The following is a 13760-nucleotide window of genomic DNA, read 5'->3' as shown; positions in this document are numbered from 1 at the left end:
GGAAGCGTTGATGCCGCTGTAGCTGAGGTAGGAACTACCAATAGGCTAGGCTTTCAACTTTTGATGTACCAGACTCATGTATAATATGAATTGTAATAATGGCAAAGAAAATGTAAATTTATCCAGAAAACCTTTTAAGGTGTATTGGCAGATAATTGTGGAATAAAATGACTTGTGATTATTTTTGGATGTTCATCTCTGAGACTATAACTTGTGGTGTGTGTGTTTATTATGGGGTCACGGTACAGAGTAGTTGATTAATTATTAAGATTGGGTGTTATTAAGGGAAATGGAACTCGTGACAACCCGGTCCCCGACCCCGGATTTGGGGGTGTTACAGACTTAAGTATAACACGCAAATGATATAATTTTGTAGACATGTCATTAATTGCATCATTACACTCAGCTTTAGATAAGTGTGCTAGGTTAGTGGTGATTACCTGATTACTTGAAGAGCTTGTTTCTGTTTCATCAGACTTGGCCATTAGGGCTAGAATGACATAGCTGACATCTTCATCCTCATCCATTCCATCTGCTGCCCAGTTATTTTCTTGTGTAATGAAAGCCCTTTCATTTTTCTTGAGCAACTTAAAGTACTTCTGTTTATAATCCACAGGCTCAAACTTCTTTTTGCTGGAATCTGACTTTCTACACTTACTGGCAAAATCCCTGCCAAGCCACATTTGAAACATTTGAATTTTGATTTATCCACCATATTTTTACTTCGCTTAACTGCTCTAAAGTTCTTCTTGAACTTGAGCTTGGAAAATATTCTGGAAAGAAATGCAAGATGTTCATCAATATCATCCATATCATCTTGGCTCAAATGATCTTCAGTTTCAGCTACCAGCCCCTTGCCCTTGTTCGCACAGACCTTTGAAGTAGACTCAACAGCTTCTACCTTCACCTCTTTCTCTTTCTCCAACTCAGCAACCAGTGCTATGGACCCTCCTTTCTTCCCTCCTTTCTCCATCCTCTCATCTTGCTCTATTTCAAGCTTATAAGTTTTCAGGATGCCATACAGTCTCTCTAAAGTAAACTCCTTGTAATCTTGAGAGTTTCTCAATGAGACTTTCATTGGTTTCCATTCCTTTGGAAGAGATCTAAGGAACTTGAGATTGGAGTCTTTTGTCTGATAGACTCTTCCATGCAACTTCAGAACGTTTAGTAGTTTTTGAAACCTACTAACAATGTCAGTGAGAGACTCACTATCTTCACAATGAAAATGCTCATATTGCTGAATTAGCAGCTGCAACTTATTCTCCCTTACTTGCTTAGAACCATCACAGATAATCTGAATTGTGTCCCAAACCTCCTTGGTTATTTTGCAGTTAATGATGTTCTCAAACATATCACCATCAACTCCATTGAACAATATATTCATGGCTTTCTTGTCTTTCCTGACTTGCTCAATATCAGGATCTGACCATTCATGCCTAGGCTTGGGAACATATGGTTCATTCCCTGTTGCTGCTCTCATTGGTACACAAGGACCTCTTTCTATGCAATCCACATAGGCCTCATCTTGAGAAAGAAGATGTAGGTGCATCTTTACCTTCCAATGGTGATAATTATCTTTGTCCATAAATGGAATCTTCACTCCAACATCCTTCTTGTTCATCTTGCTGTTTGTTATGATCTTTAAACTCTTTTTACTTCAAGAGCTTGCTCTGATACCAATTGTTATTCCCTAAAAATACAACAAGAATTACAGAAGGGGGGGTTGAATGTAATTCTGGCTTCTTTTTGAGATTCTTAAAACTGTTCTAACCCAATAATATATAAGTGTTTGATTTACAAAGTGCGGAATGAAAGAATTACATATATCAAAACACAAGTAATAAAAACACAGGTCTTTAAAACTTTCTGGTGGATTTGAATGTATCCACCAGATATATACATATATATATATATATATATATATATATATATATATATATATATATATATATATATATATATATATATATATCGAGAGAACCCAGTGAAGCTTGAATAGCTCACAGCTGCAGTTACAAATATGAACAACTAAACTTACAGAGAAATGCTACAGGATACAGCTTACAAATATTTCTATGAGAATGTGTTTGCTAAGTCTATTTGTTTTTTTTGTTCTACTTGCTACACTTGGTTTATATATCACCAAGTTTACATGGTAATAAGATAAGACAATAAAACAAAACCTGTCAAGTCCAACTCCATGCTGCTTCACTACTCTGTTCCAGAATATTTGAATATCTTCATAATAGCATGGAAATGGCAATGCATCTTTGTTCTCAAAACCCTGCTAAACAGGCTGCCACATTCCTTTTATAAACACTCGACGCATGTGACCATGTTATCACTGTCAACAGATATTTGAATTGATCATCCGTCGGGTACATGCTTGTTATCCATCGGGTAGCCTTGTTGATCATCCGTCGGGTAACTTTGTTGATCATCCGTCGGGTAGCCATTTATCACTTGACTCCATTTCATTTGTACATAATTACAAGACGTCTTATATTTACATTTAATCAACCTATTCTGCACATCTACTAGCAGTCTACATGATTCATAAGCTACTACAGAATCTATACAAAGTTGTTTGCAGAAATATGCTACAGTACTTATTGTTACATAAGCTACTCACCCGATGGATATCAGTTAGTCTTCCATCGGGACTATATTGGATCATCCATCAGGACTATAATTGATCATCCATCGGGTGCTACAAAATTCACTAAATTAAATCTACTAAGGTGTTTTGTTTAGCTTATCATCAAGTACACAACATATTCCTAACAACAATCGAGTAGATTTGTAGAGCAAAATTCTCTTACTACTTAGAAGAAAGTATACTAATCTGGAGGCATCACCGACATATTCTAACTCTTATTATCATTTTTGGTTTTAGGGAGTTCTCATACGAACTGACTATAATGCTCTTCCTTGATGTCTAGTCACATATAACGCTTATTCTTCCTTTGTGCCATACTATCAGAAAGTCTTCCTTGACATCCATGTCTCGTATCATATTCTCGGAGTAGCTTGAATCCCTTGCATTATCGTAGCCAAATTCCTATCTTTTAGTTCTTCCTTACTTACTTCTCGTTCATCTAGGAGTGGTATATACTATTTCGGTTTGACATAATTCCTCGCTTTCTGAATACTCCTGTTAATTCTAAAATTAAATAATATAGATCATTTACAATCAATTTCTAGATCGGATGATGTATCGCCCTTTCTTCAAGCAGCAACTAACCGACTTATTAGACAACTTTGGTTCTCAGGTGACTTCACTACAACATTTCCTAACGAAATGTATCCATCTAGTCTTTGATGTCACGCCTTAGCTCTTGGGTAGGTCTAACATTTATCTACATATTTTCTTCCCATTTTATCTTTATGTCTGATCACTAGATATCTTCTTTTAGTCCTTGGTACTTAGTCGTACTCCTGGTACACATTCCCTATCTCAATTTACCAATGTTTCCTAAATTTGTCACCTTACTTCTGTCCCTCATGTTACCCATATCCTACCTATAAATTTTCTTTATCATCCTTTTGATTCCACTTTCTTTCCTATTTCCGTTCTTCATTCTCATAGCTCATTCACAACCGAACTCCTGATTTTAATACTCATTTTGATGTCATATCAAATTAGATATCAATACAAACTTTGATTCTCACAACATCCCATGCTAAAGTAAACATCAATCATATATATTAATACCACTTTTGATATTTAACAACAACCTAAGTATCATTATCAATCAGAAACTGAACTAAAACTGTAGCTCACATTTTATCCAAAACAGAAATACCTGATAAATCATTTATTGTATGATTATCAAAACAATTTGGTAATAAGACATCCTTTAATAAAACTTTATTGCATATGATAGAATCTTTTTGATTGGTTAATAAAATCCATATTGGTGTAGGTACAAATCTCTTCTTGATTCCATCTCCCTTCTTCCTTTCCTTCCTTCCTTCTCTTTGCTCTATCTTAAATCTTTCATTCTTAAAAACATCCTTCTCTTATGTCCATACAAATAATTTTCTATCTCTCTTGTCCATTATTAAGGTCATATTCATCCAAGTAAATCCTTACACACTTGCAGCAACTTCTGAACTCTACTGGTGTCCTTACTTTCCCCGAATTCCTCATTGCTTTGATTTCAGATTTGAAAGTCACATCAAAATTAGACTTAATCTAATTGGAATCGATTTCCATGTAACTGACCATTAATTGGTAAAATTAACCAATTAACTTACTAAATTGATCAATTACACCAACTGATGACTAGCTAAATGAAATCAAAGACCAATTATATATAGTCGGATTGGATGTAACAACCTCTTTCAAGAATCGAGATCATAATCATTTGGAATATTAACATGAATATCAATAACACAAGGAAGTATACTTTCTATCTTTAAGGGTAGGGTATTTTCCGAAAATTTGGGCATCATCTCCTTTATATTATTGACTACCAGCCGGACTCAAGCTGACACCAACAATCAATCAAACAACCAACAATCAACTCACAAGTAGACCAATCAACTTCCATCTTCTAAACTCACCATTTCACCATCACATATAATACTAACCAGTACAACTCATATTTTAGTTCAACTAAAGATTATAGCAAACAATTCTTATTATATCATACCCTTTCTCGTATCCTTTGTTTAGAACCGAATGTCACTACTGAGTACTATTATAAATTATTCCAAAATTCTTCTAGTTCATATTTCAATTCAAGCTCTCTCATTAACAATTCGTCTATCCTTGACAATATATACTTGTTCTTATTAGTTAACTCGTTCAACTTCTGATAACCAACACATGGTCTCAACCAACACTCTCATAATCTTGTGAATGAATTCCTTTGGCTTAAAAACATCACTTTTTAAAAATCCTTGCAGTTGAATCACCATATCTTCATTTCCCATTATGTCTTTTCTTACTGAACTTCTTTCACTGGCTCAGTTACGAGTATCAGATTTACCATAACTCATTTACTTAAGTGGGAAAACCCAATCGTTCCTTGGAGAACACCTTTAAAGTTTATTCGTAACTAGAATTTCTTCCATCTTGAATCTACATGACAAATATCTCCCACATGCTTGAGGTATGCTTCATCTACACAATGTATTAATCAATTATCTGGTTATTATTAAGAATTTCTTCATTCTCTTCTGCTGTCCTACCAATCATTTGCCTTATCCAATATACGCAACTTTACTTTCTTATTCCTCTAGTTAATTTTTCCTCATACGGTTCGCTAACTACTCCAATTCACGCCAAAATCTCATACTTGTAACATATCATGTATATAGATTTCCGCCTCTAATTTGATGTCCTCGTAACAACCACGTCGTTGGTATAAGGGTTCTTCTCTACACGTATATGTCCGCCATTTATTGGCTTATAATTATGCATACTTATCATATAACCCCATTTGGTATACGGGTTCGTTTCACTTCCTTTTGAAATATTCAAAGAATGGACCTTACATAAGAAGGAATTTGTGTATATGATTCTGATTAGTAACTCTTTGTAAGGGGTAACAGTACAAGAAAATAATCAGAAGGATTCATAGATTAAGAAATCAAAATTGAAGAAGAAAAAATGAATGATGATTTAGATATGAGTGAGACAACCATATTTGTACTCAAGATGGCCAGTCTTTCATACTATATGGCATGCAGCACATGATTAGGTGGCGTCCTACCAGACTCTTTGTTATTTCAACAAAGCGTCATACCATAACACTGTTTGTCTCAATCAGAAAGCAATAATTTGAAGGAGGAATTATCCAAAAGAAATTCAACAATTTTCTTTTCCTTATCGCCTCATAGGACTTATGAAGAAGAGAGTTCATGCTTTATTCGAGAATCATAGGATTATACACTATAATAGTGTAGAAAAGAATAATATCATTGGTCGCTATTCACATTTCATCTATTTAAAACTTTAACGCTTGTTCGATCAACAGATCCCATACCGAGTCGTATATTGACTTTTAAAAGTTCTCTAAAATGCCTTCTTCAATCGATTATTATAATAAATTCCAATGTATTAGATCTTGCATCTTTAGCGTCGCACTTCCATGTTCAATATTTTTATGATTTGACCCTATTTTCATTCTTTACGAGATTTACAATCACAACTTCAAATTCCGCTTACTCTACTGACCATTCAACATATCCAATCCTTTGTTAATAACATTCTTCCTTTAGAAAGTCTAGAGATTTCCTTAATCTTCTTTGCTCATACTCGGATTCTCGTGAGTCGACATATTCTTCGAACTCTGATCGTCTCAGAAATTGGATGAACAGTTTCTTCGTACATTGTTTCTCTCGTTAAATTTATCAAACAAGATTCTCATTCTTCTGTTAGGAACAAACAAATCTCCTCCGTAATAGCGGGTCCACTTGGCCCTCTAAACGAACCATACTAACTTCTAGAACAAGTATTCTCCTGATAATCTGAATCTTATGACAAACAAGAAACTCAAGTAGTAGTTTGACAACAAAGTTTTTAAAACTTGTTTTGTTTAAAGGACTTTTAGAAAATTTTGTGAAGAAAAGTCTCTTTTGATACCTGTTTAAAATCTTAAAAATTGTACATCTGGTCATCATTACTATATGAGTTGGTTGTTGTTCTTCCTGACAACTATAAGGTATCAAATTAGGGAAACACTCAGATAAGAGCTCATTCATTTCCATATATCTTCTATCCCTTACTGGGTCCATTTTGCCTTCATTAGTCTACAAAAACTCCAGTTACCGTTGCATATTATCTTATTCGTTGCTTCACTTCTAATCTTTTATACTGGTAACATTCCCATCATCATCACTTATGATTACTAAGTATAACAAATTTATCCAGTAATCATCAGATTTATTTTATAACACAAGGTCAATTTATATCACATTACTTCTACACGTATCATGTTTGGTCATAACATCATCATCAAATTCAAAGAAAACTCTCGATCTCCAATCCTCTCAAATTTCTTTAAAAATCCCTCTAGCTTACTCCACAAGATAATCATGGGTGGCATACTCATCAATAGCTCCATATAACCTGATAGCAGCTATCTTTCGGGATAACTAAATTCTCTCTCTAGGTATCTTCTTACCTCTCTCAATATTTCGTGTATTCACCATATACTGTAGCTCTCGAATCCATCCTCCTAGGTGCTGTTACTTCATAGGACGAGTTTTAAACTGATGGTATAGAACAAGGCATAGGGTAGACAAAAGAGATGTGCTCACAGCTGAATATCCGATAGAACCAGAATCAACATGTTGGGAATTCTCGAATAGGTAGTCTCACATCAAGGGATAAGATACTAGCTTGAAAAGATGCAACCGTCGCAACAGGAGGGAATATGGCTAACACCGGTAGAAGAGCATGGCGTAAATCAGATGATAGTCCTCCGACTGAAGGCTTTGAATGATCAGACGATCCTGAGATAAAAGAGTCTTCTATCGCCGCTATCTGAAAATCACGTCGCTAGATAAGAATGTCGAATCTCATCACGAATCATACCGAAACCTACTATACCATCGCACTCAACCTCTCAACATCCTATCTTTCTATTTCTTACCCCTAATCCTAACCCTCTATCCATTCCCAATAATCTAGGCTTATTTCAGGGACTTATAACTTGTGGCTCTGATGCCAAACCTGTGATGCCCTCCAAACCCGGGTCAGAAGTTTGGGGTTCACAACACACACACACACACACACACACACTCGCAATATATAAATTCCTGCTTATGAAAGTAATATATGCAAAGACCCTTATTACCATAACCATGGATCGCAACAGGTTAAAGTATGAGAACAATCCACAACCTTAACTTTTATTACATCGTATCAAATCCCAACTAGTTTAGCTTACAACTGATAATGATATCATTCTTACAATCTTACATAAATCATCTACATTATAAAGCTCCTGCTAACTCGGTCCATCTTATCCTGGAATCCTAGCTCGCACACTGGACTGGGAATTCTCGTTACCAACAATTTCCTTTTCAACTGTAAAATAACATAAACAGATTTGCAAGAGTGAGTAACTAGCTCATCAAGTCATAATAAAAATAACTGAGGTTAAACAATGATCAGTTGAAATGATTTATAAGAATCAAGTTTCTAGATAAGCAATGAATAGAATTGAATATTCTTTTCATTTTTTTAAAAACCAAGGTTAGGCTGCTGCGCACTAACCCCAAGCAAGGCTCCCGACTTTGCTCTATATACTGGATCCAAGGCACGCATTGGCCTAATATAACCACGAATCTGGTCTGACCACGAATCTGGTCCACATTTATAAAACCATCCAATTCTAAAATAATTTAACAGGATAACCATTGAAATTCAATAAAACAGAATCATAATCAACATTGATAAAGCATTTATTTCAGAGCATAAAACATTTCACAGGTATCACCAGGGTATATCAAGGTGTAAATATGAAGAACGGTTTCAAGCCTGATGAAGAATCAAGTATCGGAAGGACAATGGTTCAATGATAATACAGGGTATTGATCTTTGATGTGTTAGGGTATTCCATGGTGTATAAGTTTGTGCGTGCTCAAGAAATTCTGTTGAAATACTTGGTTTATGGTGTGTATGTATTTGTGGAGTAGTATTGTATATGTCTGGCTCATATCTGAGAATTCAACAATCAATGGTTTATGAAGAATAAGGCTTATGGCTCAAGATCATTAAGAATCAGGGTTCAAGGTTGAATAGTTTAAAGCGCTTGCAATATAAAACAAGATTTATTTTGAATAATAGCAACATGTTATGAGAAAGTTCAGAAATATTTGCATTATATCTCGAAGAAAGGTTCAGAAGGACTTGCCTTATCACAGATGATTTCCAACTTAACTTGTACTCATCTAACAGTTCTACTCATCAATCACTTTCCTTTTTTTTCTATGTCTTGCTTCTATTCGTCAAGCACTTGCCTTCTCTTTCTATACTTCAATTCATATTTACGGATCACTGACTTTCTTTTTCTATGCCTCGCTTACTCTTCTAGGCATCACAAGTATCTATCAATACTCAATCTCATATCATTCTAATCGTCACATAGATGTCATAAGCTCTTATTTACCCTTCGGTTTACCCAAATCCGGTTTACGGATTGAAAGTTACAGTAAAAATCGTCAAACAATAACCACATAGGCCTATAACACATCAATCAGATAGCACATAGCACATAGCACGCAAGATATTCGATAAAATAATTTTTCAAAGAAGATTCGGGGTGAAAATGATTTTCCAGGTATTTAATACGAATTTTTGAATATTTTTCGGAACTAAAATGGGCCTCCGAATCATTTTATAATTAAATAAGAGGGTTTGAACACCCAAATCCGACTTTAAAATAATTTTATAATAATTACCGAGCTTTGAAAATAATTTAAAAATAATATTTTAAAGCTCGAAACTATTTTTCAGAATTTTTAAATCTAATTAAATAATCAATTAATATTTAAATTAATTGACTAATTAAATAATTAATTATTAACTAAAATTAATTAACTAAATAATTCAGATTTATTTTTGAATTTTTAAATTATTAAAAAGTATTTTTGGAATTAAACTAAATAAATAAAAACAATTTTTAAAATATAAATTCGAGGGCGTAAAGTGTCAATTTTTAAAACTTAATCCGCAGGGTTTACACTGTAAATTTGCAAAGTTTAGAAAATAAATGCAAAGTCCAGAAAACAAGGGGGACTAAACTGAACTTTTGTCACCCCCTTCCCTTCCGGTGGCCGGGCAGCCATGGAGCTTTTCTGGCGACCGCCAAGTTACCCAGAACTTCACCAGAATACCAACATATTCTCTAATCAACCCCAGAAACATAATATTAGTTTTCCTTTATCAAAATCACAGCCAAACGCCCGTAAATGGCGGTCAAAGAAACCGTCGTCGGCAGTGTCGGATTTTCCGACGACCCTCAAACAACATCCAACAGACAAATTTTTGGCATGGTTCGATTCCTGGTGAGACGATCTACCTTTCTACAGTATCCAAACATTCCCAGATTTGACGGATCAAAAATCCGGCCAAAAGTATGAATTTTCCGGTGAAATTATTCAAGAACACGAAGAACATTCAAACTCAAAGATCAAATCAACTTTTCTACATGTTATTGAACTCGATTTTTGACATATAATATACCAAATTTACCAGAAAGAAAAGATCTACATGATTATGCTATCAAATCATATCAAAAATATCAAGAACAAAAATTCATAATTTAATCCATAATTAATTCGAATTAAAATAATTAAATCAGAAAAATACCTTGATTTCTGGGCAAAAACAGATGATTGATTGAGGAAGAGGTTTTCGAAAGCTTCGTTTTGATATATTGCACGCTCGAATCAAAGTTTGATAATGCCTTCGTTTGTGCGATTGATTTTCAAGAATACGGTGTTTTAATAAAGTTTTCTCTGGTTTTCAGGGGTTTGTACTGTCTGATTATGATTTTACGCGTGAAACTGAAATAAGAAAGGGCTATTTATATTTACGGAATATTAGTACGTTCTGGATCGTGTTGGATCGATAAATATATTTCTTAGCCGCTAAGTAACTATAAATACGATAGTTTTGGATAAACATCATCCTGGTTTGGATAAGCACTATCTTGTTTTGGATAAGCACTATCCTATTTTGGATAAGTACTATCCTGTTTTGGATAAACATTATCCTCTTTCGGATAAATATAAAAACCGGGCTTTTGTAAAATGATTTACATGAAGATAATGTTATCGAAAAGGGTTAGCGTATTGAAAATATTGCGTCGGGCCGCGCACGGGTCAAACCGTAATCCGGATCGAAAAAGTCAAAACATGGAAAATGTTCGGAATTACCAGATTAGGTTAGGAAGGAGTTTTCGGAAGAGTTTCGGGTTATAAAAACGTAAAAACGGTTGAGGTTGGATGATTCTCGGCTTTAGAAAATGATTTTGTAATTATTCAAAAAATAATTAATAAATTCATAAATTAATAAAAAATCATATAACACTCCAAAAATCACCAGAAAAATACCTTAATTATCTATATTTTATTCTGGACATAATAAAATTAACATATAATTTACCACATATAAACATCCGCATAACAACACCAATCATCAGATAATTTACCAAAAATCACAATATAATCACATAATAATTATTTATTAACAAAAATAATTACACGCTATGTCCCGAATATTACAACTACCTTCGCATCATTTGTTGGCAAAGCCTTGACATCAACCCATTTCGAAACATAATCAACCGCCAACAAGATATACTGATTTTTGCAAGATGAGACAAATGGCCCCATGAAGTCGATTCTCCAAACATCGAAGACATCAACCTCGAGAAGCACATTAAGAGGCATCTCATCCCTCTTAAACATATTACCCACACGCTGGCAGCTGTTGATGGAGGAATTTGGTATCAACAAAGTTTGAGGTTCGTAGCCAGAAACAAGATCTGTGATGGAGGTTCTTTGTCGGAATCGTGAACAGTAGTCGGTGGATCCAATGAACAGTATTCATCGGAAAAGATGAACAGTGTTTGGTGGTGTTGATTATTGGGGGCTGAGATTGCTTAGGGTTAGTGGTGGCTCCTTTGCGCTCTCGCTTCTCACCCCTTACAATGTGCCTACGTACCCCTATTTATAGGGGATCAAGCCCACGTAGTTCTTGGGGAACAAGAAACCTAATGGGCTTAGATTTCTTATCCCGATGCCCAATGGGAAACCCACTGGAAACCGTCTTCTACTAGCTTTAGGAATGTCCGTCGATGAGGCCCAATCCACAAAGGCCCAAGGCTCGTCCACGGCATCGAGACTTCACGGATGAGGCATCTCCCTGGCCAAGGATAACCCTCCGCTACCAGCTGTTTCTCTAGTCCGTGGACGCAGGTATAGCTGTGATTCACCCCAAATGTTGGACGCATCCTTGTCCCCCGATAAGGAGCCCCTACCAGATTATAGGACAAGTGATCCCAAGCTTTTGGGTGCAAAGTGCAGGATACTCCAAAGTCTCCCAACGAGGACACCCGTTACCTATAGAGAAAGAGCTCCCAAAGCACACACCACATTTCACCCCACATCCCCAATGAGGACACCCATTGACTATAGGAGGAGGCCTTTAGTCCAGGCATACCCCTGGAGGTCTTTGACCACGGACACCGCCTTTCCTGTAGATATACTACAGGAAGGAGTTCTTCAATAGAGTACCTGCATCAAATAGGTTAGTAATAACATTCTCCATCTTCCTTGAGTCTTCCAGAGAACCCATCCAAGCAGCACATAAAAGTTGCATTAACATGTCAAGTAGAAGTTGAGGGCGCGCCCTGACATCTCTGCATGTTGCCGCCGCCCTGTGTCACCAGCCCTTGGTCTCTTCTTAAATCATTCTACATCATAGGGCGCGCCAAAAACTATTCATCTTTAGGGCTCGCTCCAATTCTGTCCAAGCCAGCGAGCAAGTCTATCAAAGCAATCATGTCCAAACAATCCGTCCACGGAGCCTTCCTTGTCCAAGGCGCGCCCTAAGGCTCACTACACTACAGGTTTCAATTAAGAAATTTCTCTCCTTCTTCTCGATAACTGGGCGCGCCTCCTCCACCTGTTTGAAGGCGCGCCTTTAATACGGGATAATCACAACTGTCAATTCAGTTTCAGTCAATCGGGACGCAGTCTTTGAGCGCGCCTTCTATTTATGGAAAGTCAATTTCATCTTTTTCCTAGATTTCAGGCGCTTCTCTTTTAATTCTGCTCATTTTATTAATCTTAATCTAAATATTGTTTATACCAATTTTTGGGCATAACAACTACCCCCCAAATTCCATATGCTATTGAAAATGGGATTGGAATTTTTCTTCACCTTTATTAGAATTTGTATAAACAAATCTTCCAATATTCTTTACAGGGCGCGCCCTGAATAACAGAGGGCTTCTATATATTCAATATTCTTATTTTCCATGCATTCTAGATTGATGTCAACCTTATAAGGCGCGCCTTCAAGAGGGCGCGTCTTAAAATTTGAAATAATTTGAAACGGTTTTCCTTATTCTTCGGGAATCGTGATTGACATGATAGTTTTAACAGCTGTCCCTTTCACCTATAAATACAAGTCACCATCAGTCATTTTCATTTTTACTTTTTACTTTCTCTCTTACTTCACCCCCTTCTCCTGTCCAAAGTTCCACCTCCGGCAGCACTACTCTTCTGCTCGAAATCCTATCTCTCGGCCACCCTTTCTCCAGTTTTTTCCGATCATTCCCTTCTCCATTCGAAAAGGTACGTAAAGCTTCTTTCTTTTTTGAATTTCATTGCATAAATCCCATTGCATGCTACTTTGTCTCTTCAACTTCTTTGAATGTTCTTGAAGATACACATAAAATGGTGTATGTATCCGTGTATGTATATATAATTTCCAATTTTTACTGTCTTAGATCCAAAATTATTGAATTTAACCGCTAGAATGATGTTTTTGAGAATTCTAATCGTTAGTACCCTTATGTCTTAAAGACCATCACTTATGACCATATGTGCCTTCAAAATCCGCCAGCAACTTAGGACACGCCTTATCTTTAGCTTATAATTTGTAAACAACCATAATAAGGCGCGCCTGTTTTTAGTAAAACTCATCCTTATGAATAAACTATGATTTTCTTTATGGCGCGCCTTCTCATGAGAGGGCTTGTTTTAGAAGGGAGCTGCTATTGATCATA

Source organism: Apium graveolens, chromosome 6 (assembly GCF_009905375.1).
Source record: "Apium graveolens cultivar Ventura chromosome 6, ASM990537v1, whole genome shotgun sequence".
NCBI lineage: Eukaryota > Viridiplantae > Streptophyta > Magnoliopsida > Apiales > Apiaceae > Apium > Apium graveolens.
Note: the sequence above shows the minus strand (reverse complement) of the source record.